We start from the raw sequence: 16690 nt of genomic DNA on the forward strand, positions 1-16690 counted from the left end.
TGTCACCATTAGGAATGACTGATATTAAACAAAGCAGGACCTTTTGTGTTAGTAATTACGGTGAGTCCCAAAAATCTTAGTGCTATTCTCTCTACCTCTAAGTCACATGGGCTTTAAACAGCAAACACTGAGTCTTTCTTGGAAGCTCTGAGCTGACCCTAGAATAGTTCCATTCTGGTCATTAGAGACCCTTGCCCAGTTTCCCCAAACTTTACTTGCCATGAAGACGTACTTTTAACTGTGGAAGTTTCCCAGGCATTAGAAAGTCCCACAAGAGAGAAGCATGTCAACACAGGTATTGAAGATGCTGAAATGTTACAGACACAGCCAGCATCCTTTAGTGAGAAGGGTTAAGATTGTATTCTCCCTACACATATCTTGGCATTTGAGCGGCTTCCGACCCCACCCCACCCTGACTTATCTGGGGACAGAACATGGCGGTGGCTGCTGCTGCTGCTGCCGCCGCTGCCACCATTGCCACCACTGCCGCCACTACCACCACAGACACTACCGCCTCAATTGGAGATTCCGTCTGGATTAATGATAAAGTGGAATGGCATTTTGATGAAAAGTAGAATCAAGTTTGCAGATTTTTTTTAATTTTTTATTTAAAAAATATATATATATTTTTTTTAGTGAGGCAATTGGAGTTAAGTGACTTGCCCAGGGTCACACAGCTAGTAAGTGTTAAGTGTCTGAGGCCGGATTTGAACTCAGGTACTCCTGACTACTCCAGGGTCGGTGCTCTATCCACTGCGCCATCTAGCTGCCCCTAGTTTGCAGATTTTGCACACAAAACCTGTAAGGATTTTGGGAAAGCCAGAGCCAGAATTGCAGAACAAGATCCAGCATTTTTTGCCTAGATCTCCAATGCCCCACCCTCATGCCCACCACACAATCTGCAACAACAACAACTGCCTAGAAAATATGCCAGACTGGATTCTGATTGGGAAATCCAAGGGGAAGTTCCAGTCATTCATTTTTACAGCCCAGAGAAGCTTAGGAAGCTAGACAGAGAGGTCTGTGGGCACTGAGATGCAAGCTGACCAGGAACACAGGGGCAGCAGCAGTGGCAGATTATAGAACCAGTAGCAATGACACATAGTAGCTCTCACCCAAGGATGGCAAGGGAGCTGAACATCTGGGTAGAAAGTCATCCAAGACTCCAGCAATAGCTCTGGGAGGAGGAACAGGAGCTACCAAGCAGTTCTAGCTCTCCTTACCCAGTTCTGAGGTGAGAAGGAGTGGTTGCAATCACAAGGGAGCAGGGGCTCTACCTGTGTAAGGAGCAGGGTCCAGAACCAGGGCTGTGTGGCTCTGAGCCCAGGAGCAAGGGTGTTGGGGCTGGATGAGGGGAGGTTTCAACCTTTAGCCCTGTACATGACTGCAGTGAATTAAACCAGGGCAAGAGACCAAAACCAAGGAAGGGCAGCTGTTACCTTACTCTGAATCTGAAAAAACTTCCCAGTGGGCTAACAGTGGCTGGGTCCAGCATCAATCTAATAAGGAATGGTGAGAAATGGACTTCATGTCTCCCAGCAGACATGGCCTCTGTGAACACAGGAATAAACCAAAACCAAGCAGAAAGTGAAAGTCCAGGAGAAAGAGAAATCACTTGCCTGGAGTGTCCATAGGAGGTGCTGCTGTCCAGTAGACCCTGGATTGAGGAGTTTCTATGGGGAGGTTTGGGGGTTGGTTGCTATTTGTCGTATTTTAGTCCCAAGCTAGCTGCCTTTTGCTTCCCCCAGGATCTTTTCCATCCTTGACTATGCTCAAGGAATGGAATTCAAGTCAATACCCAAGTCAACAGACTCAAACCAAGTCCAGAATCTGTAGAGCACAAACCAGGAGGGCAATGAACTAATCTCTCCTAAAATCACACCAAATTTTGGAAGCACCAAACCCTGACAGGCTCCCAGTCTGAGTCATGAAAGCAGTCGTATAAAGGATAGAAATGCAGGCCAGTTTCACACACACACACACACACACACACACACACACACACACACACACACACACACACACACACACTCCCAGAGGTGGGTAGAGCTCAATATATCATAAAGCCCAAATTCAGGAAATAGGGCAGAAAAATAAGCAAACAATAACAAAAAGAACCTGACCATTAAAAAACTATAGTGACAGGGAAACTCAAGATACAAACTCAAAGGACGACAATGACTTGAAAACATCTAAAAATAAAGATTAAAGAAAAATGCAAATTGGACACAGACCCAGCAAGAAATCCTAGAAAAGCTAAAGAAAAACATAAAAAGAGATATCAAAAATTATTTCAAAAATTAAATGAAAGTAAAAAACATAAAAAAAATTGAATGAGGATGATAGAGGAAAAATTGGGGAAAATGAGACTTATGTAAGAAAAAAATAGAAAATAGAATGAACAGCTTAGCAAATAAGGGGAACAAAAATCCTAAAGAAAATAAGTCCTTAAAAATCCAGTCCAATATTCTTGGTAATGAAACACTGAGCAAAGAATGTCAAAACTAAGGTCCTCTGCCCTACCGGCCTCCTTCAATTGCCCAGCAAGGGAGCCAATTATAGATTCAGAACCAAAATCAATGAATATTGACAATGGGAACCTCTCAGAGCTTTCAGGCAAAGAAAGGGATATTTTATGTCATTAAGGAAACAACAGTAGCCTTCTGAGTCAGCCAAAGGTCTCCGGAATGGTAATGCATCTTTCTCATCTTGGATTCCTACACGGGTCAAGCCCAGCACCATAAACACAGTAGGTACTGCTTGGTGCGTGTTTATTGAAGGTCCTCAGTGGTAGCAAACTATCCCTTTCTCAGAGGAGATGGGACAGCGAAGAAGAAACAGAATCAACTGAGGAAGAAGAACCTATAGGCTAAACAATTAGGGATGGCTATCCAAAGTGGGGAATTGTTGGCATAGATTCAGAACTATTAGAGCTGGAGAGAGAGAGGAGAGAGAGAGAGAGAGAGAGAGAGAGAGAGAGAGAGAGAGAGAGAGAGAGAGAGAGACAGAGACAGAGACAGAGACAGAGACAGAGAGAGACAGAGACAGAGACAGAGAGAGAGACAGAGAGAGAGACAGAGAGAGAGACAGAGAGAGAGAGACAGAGACAGAGAGAGAAAGAGAGACAGAGAGACAGAGACAGAGAGACAGAGACAGAGACAGAGAGAGAGAGAGAAAGAGAGAGAGACGGAGAGACAGAGACAGAGAGAGAGAGAAAGAGAGAGAGACAGAGAGACAGAGACAGAGACAGAGAGACAGAGACAGAGAGACAGAGACAGAGACAGAGAGACAGAGAGACAGAGACAGAGACAGAGAGACAGAGACAGAGACAGAGACAGAGAGACAGAGACAGAGACAGAGAGAGACAGAGAGAGAATTGGGGAGAGATGGAAAAAGAGGTAGAGAGAGTGTGCTTGGCTTATGTAGGGATCATCCGGGTCTTTAAGGCAGTTTTATAGACGAGGCATTGACCTGTTACTCTAATTGACCACCTTCCAAATGGGACTACTTGTAAAGGGGCAATATTCATTTTCATGCTATAAGTTCCATTATGTTTGGTAAGGAAAAAATAGTCACAATACTTGATTCTAACAGGTGTATAGATCCTGTATTTATAAACATAGAGATAGTTTGGGATAATGGATAGGCCAGCTTTGGAGTCTGGGAGACATGAGTTCAAACTAATTACAACACTGGAGGCATGACCTGGACAGTTACTTAACCTCGTAGTGACCCACACAGTTCTCTAAATCTCGTGTGTTTGGAGTCAACCTGCATAGCTGAAAGTATTTTCTACAATGTGGATGGTAGGGGAGGGGGAGCTCCCAATGGATGACATCACAAGTCCGAATCCCAAAATCTGGTGCACAGTTCTATATTGGAAATCATTTTATCAATGGAGGTTCCCCTCTGTCAACAGAATTCACAACTTGGTGAGTTTTAAAAGGTGTCAAAATTGTAGCAACAAACCTCTGAACTTGCCCCGACTAGTCTTCAGTGAGCCTTCACTTCAAGCTTTCCCAGCTTGCTGAGACCTGCCAGAGTCGTTGTTCTAGGACCATCCGAATTACAAAAATAAAGGTTTGGGTACTTATCCATGGCTGAATCCATTCTGCTCTCCACAGATAGCAGTAACCCAAGTGTCTCTGTGGAATTTCTGAGCCAAAAAAAGAAATTAAGAAAGTGTCTAACAGCTAAGAAAAGTGCAGTGCAGAAAATTCGACTTCTCTGAGGTTCCAGAGATGAGAGCCAAGAGACTTGTGAACCTGCGGTCCCCAACCCCTCCCCCACTACAAATCATTGGGTATCCATTTTGTGATAGAACCTACATTTTATTATATGCAAGTCCCCACTCCCTGAAGAAAGTAAGCTTTTTGAGGGCAGGGATCATCTTGGGACTTTGTATCCTCATGATCTAGTAGGGAGTCTGGCACACAGTGGTGCTCAATGAATGCTTATTGACCGATGAATTGCCCTTCCTCTCAGTCTCAATGACATAGCAATCCCAGGGAAATGGAGAGGTGCAGCAGAAGGGCCCTAACCCTGGAGCCAGTGCCCCTGTGTTCAAATTTTCATCCTCTGATCCTGGAGCAATCCCTCCACCCCTCAGGGCCTGTTTCCTCATATGCACAATGCCAGGTTTGGTCTGTATGGCCTATAAGAGCCCTTCCAGCCTTGGCCTGGGCACACAGCACAAAGAGTTCTGCCAACTGTGCATTCCTCAAACCCAAGACCCTGATCCCTAAGGCAAACAAAACAACCAGCTGCAGAGCTATCTAAGTGACTCATGGGTCCGAATGTCAGCCCTTCAAAACATGTGCACGAAGAGACGCAGATCCAGGCATCCCGAGGCCAGCAGGGAATAAAAACGGGGCCTGAGGAAGTGCTGAAGATAGATCAGGAATTAGCCCCTGGGGGACAGCAGTCCGACACTGATGACCAGGAAAGTTGGGTCCAGCAGAACTCTCAGGGATCAGTAACGATGGAGGTGTGTCGTGCATTTCAAAACATTTTTATTCACTTCGAAAAGTCATCCCAGGCATGAGAAATGACTTTGGCTCTGTGCGCTTCTTGTAAGCCTGCCTGGAATCCAGGCTTCCTTGATCAGAGACCCTGCAGGCCCAGCTCTCTTAACCTCACCATGTCCCTAGCGACAGAAACAGGAACTGGGGGTCGGGACAATAACAAATGGCTTTGATTAAGCTCCCTGCGTCCCACAATCGCTATCGATCGTGTGCTGAGCTTCATGCCTGATAACAGAGATCTCTTGACAGCTGCAACGATGGTGAAAGCTGGCCCTGGGAGGGCATAAATCGAGAGACGTCTCAGCTTGGCTGGGTCAGGTGCTCCCCCCACAGAAGAAAAGAGGCTCCTTTTAGCCCCTCAGGCCCAGCTTCCTTTAGAGCCGGGTCATCCGGCCTTTGTGGTCTTTATATTAATTCTGACACAGAACCACCACTACTCCACCTCCTATCAAAGCTGAGGGAAAGGGTCCATTAAGAGATAAAACCCATTTCTCTCTAGGCACAAGGACACAGCAAATTAAAATAAAATGGAGAAAGATGATTGTCATGGAAAAAATCCATTCTATTCAGGGACCACAGGAATATTTCCTCTCCTTTGAGTTCCCATTAAAACATAAGAAATCTGTTTCAGCCAATTAATATTATGATAGTGCAAATAGACAATCTGTGTGAGTAGTGCCAAATGAGACAGTCCCCCAAAGTCAGCTTTTCTGGGTGTGTGTAATGAACCTCCGGGAGCTCTCCATCTTAGCCATCATTTTTGGAAAGTATGAAAGTAATGATGTTTTCTCTCCTGGAGCAGAAAGAAAGTCTGTACCATTGGAGGTCAGGATCGATAGGAGTGGTATTGGGCAGCTTGGATCTCAAAGCTTCTTCCTACAATGAGGAACCTTCCACAGAACCAATGAAAAGAAAAGTCCTTCCCTGGCTCTCTCCTATGTGCCTAATGAAAAAGAGCCAGCCATTACCTGTGGGTCACAGCACAGGAGGCTCCTCCCACACATACTTCACATGCTGGGAGAAAAGAGCAGATAGGGAATGATGGCAAGTCAGCCAATGTACCTTAGAGCATCCCAAAGGGACTTCCCCAGCAGCTTCTCCCCTACCCTCACCCTTCAACTTATAACAACAGCTGTGTTGGATCGCTTGCCCCGAAGCCATACTCACCACCTCAAAAGGAGAGAGAAGGGCAGGGGTCAATTTTGTCAACAGCCTGATAGGGCAGCCAGGGAAGTTAATAGTCTATTTTAGGTGACACGAAGAGAAAATGTCTACAATAAAGGAGATGGTGCTTCCCTGTGCTTTGTGGTTAAACAGTAACTGAACTTAGAAGTTCATATCTGGGTAGCACAGCTTAGGGAGAACATTAACAACTGATGGAGTGTCCATTGGAGGGTGGCCAGGTTGGTGAAAATAACATAAAACAAAACAAAAAGACAGCTTGAAGGAATTGAAAATATTTAGCTGAAAGAAGGCAGGCCTTAGGCACATTGTGATAACGGGCCTTCGTGCATCTCTGCAAGCTATCATGTGGAAGGACTGGACTTGATAAGAAGGGTTTCCGAGAGCAAAAGTAGGAATTATGAGTGGAAGGTGCAGAGACAGATTTAAACCTGACGTAAGCAAAGACTTCCTCACAATGGAAGCTTGTCCCAAGTGGAATGGGCTGCCCATGGAGATGGTGAGTTATCCTTCATTGGAAATCTTTGGGTAGATGTTTGATAAGCAAAGTCAGGATTTGAACCCAGTACCTTCTGACTTCCAGGTTGGCTCCCTATCCATTATTCTACAATGTCTCTTTGGTAAACCCCAGATTTAAAAAACACACGTGAAAAGGGAATCGTTCCCTTGTCATCACTTGACCACCCTCCGATGGCTCTCGCTACTTTTCACTTAGAATATTGCAAATGATTAACTGGCCTTCCTGACTTAAGTAGTTCCTCACCCCGTCTGTCCTCCAGTCAGCGACCTTCTGCATGCTCCAGTCTCTGCACACCTCTCTCACACCACCAGCCACACACTCTGCAAAGACCAGTGACCCTGGTCTCTTTGCTCTTCCTCCAACACCAAGTGCCACCTTCTGGCATTGGTTCTTTGTACTGGCTGTGCCCCCTCTGCTTCCTGGCTTCCTTTCCTCTTTCTCTCCCCTCCCTCTCCCAGATTACTCTCCAGTTACACTCCATTTCTCTGGTATGCACATGGCTATTTGCATGTGGCCAAGCCCGTTGGAATGTGAGTAGCAGAAGGTAGGGACTGTCCTTTGCACGATGCAGAGTAAACACTTAAATGGTGTTTGTTGAGCCCTTGTCTTCATTATTATAGAGATGATTCTCTGGCAGTTATGTGTTGTTCTATCTGGCCTCCGGCATTCTGTGATTCCCCTAACTCTTTCCCCATTTCACAACTCCACCCACAGACACATATAAAACTACTTGTAGGCTAGCCACAACAGACCATTTATCAGTTGGTACAAGTGAAATACAAATGAAGCTGAATTCTTGGCTTCAAGTCCCATCTGTCTTCAGTTGTACCCAAACATTTCTAGGGCTGTGGTGTGGGAGGTTTTACATTGTAAGAACATGTGATATATTGAGGGAGCTAGGTGGCACACTGGGCTTGGAGTCAGGAAGACTTGAGTTCAAATCCAGCCTTAGACACCTACCAGCTGTGTGATACTAAACAAGTCATTTAATCCTTGTTTGTTTCAGTTTCCTCAATTATAAAATGGGGATAATTATAGCACCTTTCCAGGTTGGCATGAAGATCAAATGAGATATTTGTTAAACTCTTAGCATTGTTCCTGGCACATAGTAGGCAGAATTCCATGGCTCTGGAATAATGCACACAAACCCATGACCTGAATCTCAAATAAAGCTGGAAATTCTGAGAGGTGGAGGTGAGGAGGAAATCAATGCCAGCTTCTTGCTTGTAACAAAGCATGGGTAGGCAAAGGATGCCAGAGGCAGGAGATGAGTAGGTTTAGCTAGAACTGAGCGCTCAGGAAAGCTGAGGCATCTATCCGGATAGGTAAGCTGGAGGAAGGACAGGGAAGGGCTCGACATGTCACACTAGGGAGCTGGAATTGGTCTGTGTCCCCTGGGAACCACGAAGGCTTTTCAATCAAGTAAATGAGAAGATTTTTCCTGTGCTTTAAGAAAATCTTTTGGGGCCAGCATCAGAAGGGACAACAAGGCAAGAACAAGAATGGAAGGGAATGGGAAGCTGCAGGAGTGAAAGAGGCACCAGAATGTCCTCTGTTTTGGGGTGCAACTTAGTTTGGGGGGAACCCTGAGGACGAATGGTTTATTGTTTACCTTATAAAGCAGATTTCGAAGACATTTCCAGAGGCAGAGAGGGTGAATTCTTGCTAATAGAAGGTGCTGGATTTCTCCCTAACTAGTTAGACCCTGATAATGACATCAAGTATGTTTGTGTGGATTATTCCAGAGCCATGGAATTCTGGGTAAATATTCTGGTTACCCGCCACACCTCCTTTAATCAGTCTGGCTTCGGAGATGATTTCCAGGCACGGACAAAATCCTCGCCTCGGAATCTCTACTGGCAGCCGCGACCAGGCGAAGCAAAGAGTACCCGCAAGACGTCCCCGCGTCCCTTCCCCCAGCTCCCGGCTTCCTCCCAGCTGCCTCTGGGGCCTCCTCGGCTAGTAGCCACAACTGACCGTGCCTTTTACTTACTTAGAGGAGCTGATGGCCCGCGAAGCTGCCGAACTTTCCAAATGTCCTCGCCAGACACACGGTGGCCTCGGCCACAGTCCCAGAGTATCGTATGTGCAGCTGGCAAAACAGAACTGTGTGCCGGACCCCACAGTGGGTACAATCCGTCTTCCCAGGCTCTTCCCCAGCACGTGAACTGGACAGGAACTGGCTCATGGCTTTGAGATTTTGCACACTAAATCCAGCCCACTTTCTGCCTCCAAGAAGTTGCTAATGGTCACCACCTACCTCGCTCTGGAAAGGCTTTCTGACCAACATGAAACAGAACGGCTATTTTGGGGGGAGAGAAGGCTCTCTAAGCACCTGGACAGACTGTATGCCGCAGAAGAGGACTATTTCCTGCAATCCCTGAATGAGCCAGAAAGCTTTCTTAACTTTAGGGGGAGCGAGAAAAGAAATCTTAACCTTATTATAACTAATGCCCTTTGATCTGAGAGAGTTTAAGAAAGAAGGCGCTAATCTCCCCTTAGAGGATGAAGATCATTGACTGCACGTCTTACCTCATCCGCTGGACGAGATCCTGTGGGAAGCAACTGGTGAGGACGACCGGGAGCTACCTCCTAAAGTGAGGACGAGCAGACCTCTGGCTCTAGCAAAGTCACTGAGAGTGTGGAAGCGTTTGTGCCCCAAGTCTGCACCCACGGAGGAGCTGAGCTGCCTCGGGACTCGGCTGAGGCTCCTGGCACCTCTGATGCAGATTCTTTCCTCAATTACTAGGGTGAGATTTGGGGGTCAGATTCTGATGTCTCAGATGATGGTCTGAATGAGGAGGAAGACCTTGGAACCCAGTGCCCTGGGAGAAAGGCCTCTCCAAGAGAAACTCTAGAGAGTATGGAGTCATGCATGGCTCAGATGGACCAGGAACGGGCACTTACTAGCAGAGGGCAAAGCTCCATCACCTGGAAACAAATGGACAACTTGACAAAAGAACCGTCTCAAACTGTTGGCAGTGATTCAGGTGATGATGCAGCTACAGCAGATGGCTTTCTTCTGGCACCGTACCAACAAGTAACTGAAGGAATAAGCTGCCAGCCAATCAAGAGTCAGTCTGAGAAAGAAAGAAAGAAAGAAAGAAAGAAAGAAAGAAAGAAAGAAAGAAAGAAAGAAAGAAAGAAAGAAAGAAAGAAGGAAGGAAAGGAAAAAGAAAGAAAGGAAGAAAGAAAGAAACAAGGAAAGGAAAAAGAAAGGAAGGAAGGAAGAAAGAAAGAAAGAAAGAAAGAAAGAAAGAAAGAAAGAAAGAAAGAAAGAAAGGAAGGAAGGAAGGAAGGAAGGAAGGAAGGAAGGAAGGAAGGAAGGAAGGAAGGAAGGAAGGAAGGAAGGAAGGAAGGAAGAAGGAAAGAAAGAAAGAAAGAAAGAAAGAAAGAAAGAAAGAAAGAAAGGAAAAAAGAAAGAAAGAAAGAAAGAAAGAAAGAAGGAAAGAAAGAAAGAAAGAAGGAAAGAAAGAAAGAAAGAAAGAAAGAAAGAAAGAAAGAAAGAAAGAAAGAAAGAAAGAAAGAAAGAAAGACAAGGAAAGGAAAAAGAAAGGAAGGAAGAAAGAAAGATTCACTTTTTGATAATGTATGAAGGATGATTTGGAGAAGGGAAGAGATTGGAATTGAGGAGTCCCACTAGGAGGCTATTGAGATAATTCAGGTGAGGCATCATAAAAGCTTAAACAAGAATTGTGAGACTGGGGAGAAGGGAATGGATATGGGAGATGTAAAGGTAGAATTAACAAGTTTTGGCAACTGATTGGATCTGGGAGGTGAAAGAGTGTGAAGAAATGATGAACCTCCATGATTGGAAGGGTGTATCACAGAAATAGGAAAGTTTGGAAGATTTTTTCAGAATAACCGTAGCTGCATTTTGTACGTGTTGAATTTGCAATGTTTACTGGATGTTTGAGGCAGTTAAGTGGCTCAGTGGATAGAGCGCTGGGCTTGGAGTCAGAAGGACCTGAGTTCAAATCTAGCCTCAGACACTTGCTAGCTGGATGATCTGGACAAGTCACTTAATCCTCTTTGCCTCAGTTTTCTTATCTGTAAAATGGACTGGAGAAAGAAATGACAAACCACTCCAGTATCTTTGCCAAGAAAACACCAAATGGGGTCGTGGAAAGTAGGACAAGACTGAAATGATGGAACAACAACAACTGGATGTCTACATAGAAACGCCCAAAAGGAAAGTCATATATACACGCCTGGCACGTAGTAGGGCCCTAACAAGTACTTGCTGCTTGAGTGTTTGATTGGTTTCCATAAAGTGAGTGAGTGTGTGTGTGTGTGTGTGTGTGTGTGTGTGTGTGTGTGTGTGTGTTGAACACCTTTGGAAGTCTTGAAGAGTGCGTCCTCTTTTTGCAGAGGTGGTGTAAATGTTGTCCTATCTGCAGGCAGGCAGATGGGCTCAATGGGGGTTCAGGGCATTTTGCAGCCCAATGACCATGATATTGTCAATTACAATTACCAACCACTTTTCATTAATGCCTGGTCTCATCTGACCAGTATTTCTATGCTTATCTTTCAGCTTTCTGGGCCATTTGTCTCTGAACTCATTGTGACCTACTTACATTATGTTTCAATCACCCAGCAGATGAGATTAAAAATGGCAAAAATGATGATGTAATTTGTGTCATACTTTGAACACTTAAAAAGAAAATGGGACATCCATGTCGGCCACTTGGGTACAGAGAAAGAAAATATGCAACCAGAGTGTTTAGACAGAGTCAAATGGGGAATTCTACCACTGTAGATTCATAGTTAAAAGGGAACTTAGAGGTAGGTCATCCTCTCCAAGCCCCTAGTTTGTCAAAGGAGGTAAGGTGACTTATCCAAGGTCACATAGTGTCAGAGCTGGCTCCCCTAAATACGGCACACCACTAAATACACAAGACCATCCAAGCTTCTTGGTAGACTTGGGGGGGGGTCAGTTCTAGGCAGGTCACACAGCTATGTGACCCTCAACTCAGGGACCATCTAAGAGTAGGACTGGCCCCACAATGGAGTGATGTTGTACCCTCCCTCCCCTTACCCCAGAGGCATTAGGTCCAGCAGGAATCCTAGCTGATGCATCCAGTCTTTACCTCTAAATAGCCCCCAAGGAGAAAGCGATAATGAACATCCACCAGACCAAATTCTCTGCCGAATTTCTAGCTTCACAGAGGGAACGTCACTTCCAGGTGGCTTTTTTTTTTTTTTTGGTGGGGCAATGGGGTTAACTATCTTTTAAGAATTAGATGGGACTTATCACCTTCTGTGACTGGCAGTAGCGAGAAAGACCTAGTAAAAGTGCACTGGGCAAAGGATTTTACCCTAGAAGGAAAGGAGAAAACCATTTTGAACCAAAATAATTGTACGTATAACACATGAGGCAAGCATTGGACAAACAGTGGAGAGTAGAGAGTGGCTTCTCCCCTCTTAACCCAGGCATGAGGCTTGGGGACAGGGGGTGTTCTCAGGTCATAACAAGACAAACACCAAAAATCAGTTTGAGGCACTTACAGAAGTATCAAGGATCTGGAGCTGAAAGGGACCCTAGAGAGCCTCCGGTCCAGTTCCCCATTTTGAAGATGAAGAAGCTGAGCCCGTGCTCCCATGGTCTCAGTAGCACAAGAGGCAAGCATGAGGGGCAAAGCCGGGCATCAGACACAGACCCTCCTGCTCTACACCCAGCTGGCTTTGCATCACTTCCCCATTTAGCACCCCTGGGATCTGTCCTTCTGGCCACTAGCAGAGGTGGAAATTAAGCCCGTGGGATTTCATATGCACTTTGCAAACTGGACATTCACGCCAAAGTGAGCGATTGTGTGCTGGGGGTGAAGCCACTGCAGGAGGGGGACCTAAGCTGGGCTTTGAGGGGAAGGAGGCCTTCCATCAGGCTGAGCTAATGGAGGAGTCTATTCCAGGCAGAGAAAGGATCCGTTCCCAGGTACGTCCATGGGAAATAGAACGTTGTGAGTGGGCAATGGCCGATTTGGTTCAAATGGAGAATGCATGAAGGGAAACAGTATGAAAAGAGATCAGAAAGGTAGGGAAGAGCTGGATTGTGGAGGAGGCTCTATGCATCTCCTCCCCTAACCTAGTCAGTGTTTTGAGCTCAGGTGTTTGTGGGTGTCCAGTCCAGGATGTATTGTGACCCTGTTTGTAGCCACTTTGGGGACATGTATCAGAGTCCTAATGGAGTGAGGAGAAGTACAACATTGCTGTGGGCTCTGCTCATCTCTGCCTGCCTCTAGAGATTCACAGGATCCTAGCTCAACAGCTGGAAGGGCTTTGGAGGCCCAGAGAGGGGAATCATTCCGCTCCACATCAAACTAGTGAAAAGCATGAGAGTTGGCATTTGAACCCAGCATTCATCCCCCTCCGCCAACCGATTTTGTTTCATTGCATCACTGGGTCGCTGGGTGCCCAGGTCACCTAAAATGGGAGGGTATGTGGGACGCATCAGGGTCTGGCTGCAGGACGACCTCCAGCCATCCTCCACCATGGGAGTACAAGCAGCCTTCCCATTGTCTCCATATCATGAACTGCTTGCATCTTTCCAATGGCTGCACTGGGTCAGTCTCTCTGTCTCTATTTTTAGCTCTGGCTCGGGCTGTGGTTCTGCAGGTCTTTGTCTCACAGCTGAATGGGGTGGATGACAAGTGAACACACATGTATAAACAAGCCGTTTGTTGTTGTTTAGTCATTTCAGTGCATCTGACATTTTGTGTCCCCATTTGGGGGTTTCTTGGCAAAGATACTGGAGTGGTTTGCCATTTCCTTCTCCAGCTCGTTTTACAGACGAGGAAACTGAGACAAATCTTTACCTCTGGCTCTGTCTGTCAGCCTCTGTGTCTGTTTCTGTCTCTATCATTGTATGTTTACCTATCTCTTTGTCTCTGTGTCCTTGTCTTGGCCTTTCTCTAGCTGTGGTCAGGGACTGAAGGTTTCATTCACCCACAACTTGGGCACCTCACATTAAACTGGATGTATGTGTGTGTATGTGTTTGGGGGGGTGAAGGTCCACCAGCCCTTTAAGAATTAATCATGTGGTTTTGGTCTTTTCATTAGTCCCATTCACTTCTAGGGACAAGATAGAAGGCGATGAAGCCAGGCCAATCTGGGGGCCATGATCTTGGGCCAAATATCTCCTCTAGCACAGCAAGGGAGGCCTGTGAGGCCCAGAGGGGCTTTGGGCTTGGAGCTGGTGGGACTGGGATGTGTAGGAAGGAGCTGAGTTCAGCGGAGAACTGAATTTTCCTCCCTTCCATGGAGACTGAGGTGGGACAAGGGAGATTATGCACCCAGGTACTGGGGGAATGTTTGCTTGTTCCTACAGCGCCCTTGATGTCAATAGTTCCTTGTAAAATCTAGTCTGACTTTTTAGGGTATTGGAACCAAGGTGCCAGGATCCCTAAAATTGGTGGGGGCTTGAGCCAATGAGAGACTAGACACCTCCCATCCTCTTAAGGAAACCAAAGGACCTTGAAGGAGGAATAAGATATAACCCATCTGGCCTTCAGTCCGTGGGAGCCAGATTAGGTTTTCTTCCAGTTGTGTCTGTGGGTCTTCTTTTTCATTTAATTTCTATGATTCTTATAATTTTGTGCATAATAAGAATTATGATTGTATAATGACAAATTCTCTTTCTTCTGGGGAATGTAAGCAACCACAATAGCTAGTATGTATGCCTAATGTTTTAAGGCTTGTAAGATGCTTAACAAAGATAATCTCATTCTATTCTCAAAGAAATCTTGGAAGGTTTATTATTATTATTATTATTATTATTATTATTATACCCATTGGACAGATGAGGAGACTGAGGCAGAGAAAGGGCAAGTGACTTGCACAGGGGCATATAGCCAGTGTCTGAGCAATATTTGAACTATGAATTGAATTTTTGTGCTAGGAAACAGATACAGTCCACATATCTGTATATAACTATGTTGTTCATTGCCCCTCTTGGATCCCTGCCTTCAAATTCCTGAACAATTGAGCTCATTGCCATTTGGGATGGTCGTTCCATTTCCTCACTTATATCTTTGTAGATAAGCCTTAGTACCTGGTATCAGAGATAATGAATGAATGAGAAACAGTATTTGTTAAGCATTTACTCTGTGTCAGGTGCTAAAACATGAATACAAAAGCAAGACAGGCCCTATTTGCAATGAGTTTATGCCCTACTGAAGGGACACTACACATAAAACAAGGTTTAGCCACAGGACAGATAGAAGGGCCCAGAAATCCTAATGGTTCAGTGAAAAGTAATATAAGAAGGCCCAGGGGGTCTTTCCCAGGGCAGAGAAGGTATAGAGACAAGGTGCATGGTAAGACCTGCAGAACATAAGAAGACAGTGGCAGAGTAGATGAAGACACCCAGTGGGCCTCTGTCCTACTAGAGGGAATAGAGGTGGAGATTCCCAACTTTTTCTCATTCAAACTTTGCAAGCAGGAAAGCAGCCTGGCTTAGTTTCAGGAGGCTGGTGATGGGGGAGGGCATCCCCAGTGCCAAAAGACACTCCACATCCCTGTTGTTAGCCAACCTTGAGTAAATAAGGACAAATTGCAATTCTATATTTCAAGGCTCTCAAATAGCTCCTGTACTCCAAGAAACAAAAACCTAGCTCTGAAATCAAATGCATCATTAACCCTGTGTTCCCCACCAATTACTGATCCAGAACCCAGGATAGAGGGACAATCTCTAATACACTTAGAGATAGGAGTGTACCTACACAAATGGGAAACCCATTTTTGAGAAAGCCACCACCATATCCCCACTCCTGGTTACATACCTGGAGAACTATAGCCCACTCCTCTTCCCCACACCTGGAGGCACATCTGGAGAACTACAGACCACCTCTTCCCCTTGACCCCTCCAGCCTGTTGGAAAGAAGTTTCTCTGCCCCCTTTCTTCTGGACATAGAAGTCTTGGGCGTAAGCTTTTCCCCTTTCTGCTGTCTGAATTACCACCTAGTCCTTCATCTGAAGAGGTCTTTGTAGACAAATGTAGAAACCAAAATGGGTGGAAGAACTGAGGAGATATCCTCATCTTAGAACTCCTTGGACTTAATCAGAGAGCCTTCATTCCACTTCCTGTAGTGACTGATCCTCATTTAAATGTCAGAATCTATCTAGTTCATCTGAGCTGACCTGGAGATAATGCTGAGCCTACCTCCTGTGCCCACTCCCAAAGGACAGTGTTTGGGGCCAGGGGTGGGGACTTTGAACCACAGCCTACACCTTGAGCCCACAGACTCATGCCGGGTGGTTTCTGGCCTGGTATGTGTTATTTGAGGACATTTGCCCCCAGGGAATCTCTATGGAATAGGCCAAGGGTATTTTTTGGGGGGGTTGTTTTTTGTGGGGCAATGAGGGTTAAGTGACTTGCCCAGGGTCACACAGCTAGTAAGTGTCAAGTGTCTGAGGCCAGATTTGAACTCAGGTCCTCCTGAATCCAGGGCTGGTGCTTTATCCACTGCACCACCTAGCTGCCCCCATCAAGGACATTTCTGAACCTAACATGGCAATCTGTTAACTGGACTAACCCCTTCCCTATTGCAGGATGAGGTGAAACTAGAAAACTTGGGGGAGATGCTGTGGCCCATCCCTGATATATAGGCACAAAATTCCATCTTGGCAAAGAGCATCTGCAGAATGGATGGTCTGCTCCTACAAATAAAAGGGTAGTGAGAACACTCCTCACCCCCATCCTCAGAAAGACTCTGCCCACAGTCCTGAAACCCAAGTATCTCCAACTCAAGGGAAAATGCAGTATTTCTTATATCCCGTTTATGGAGGATTTGAATTTTGAGGAAGGGAGAGACAGACAGACAGACAGACAGAGACAGACACAGAGAGAGGGGGGGGGAGGGGGAGGGGGGAGAGAGAGAGAGAGTAAGAGAGAGTGAGAGAGAGAGAGGGGGGGGGAGGGGGAGGGGAGAGAGAGAGAGTGAGAGAGAGAGAGAGAGAAAGAGAG

At 45.8% G+C, this 16690-nt stretch overlaps 1 pseudogene; it reads left to right on the forward strand.

The window, feature by feature from the left end:
- Positions 1 to 434: 434 nt before the first annotated feature.
- LOC122747072 lies at positions 435 to 16332 on the forward strand (annotated as a pseudogene).
- Positions 16333 to 16690: the final 358 nt, after the last annotated feature.

This window comes from Dromiciops gliroides, chromosome 3 (assembly GCF_019393635.1).
Source record: "Dromiciops gliroides isolate mDroGli1 chromosome 3, mDroGli1.pri, whole genome shotgun sequence".
NCBI classification, from domain to species: domain Eukaryota; kingdom Metazoa; phylum Chordata; class Mammalia; order Microbiotheria; family Microbiotheriidae; genus Dromiciops; species Dromiciops gliroides.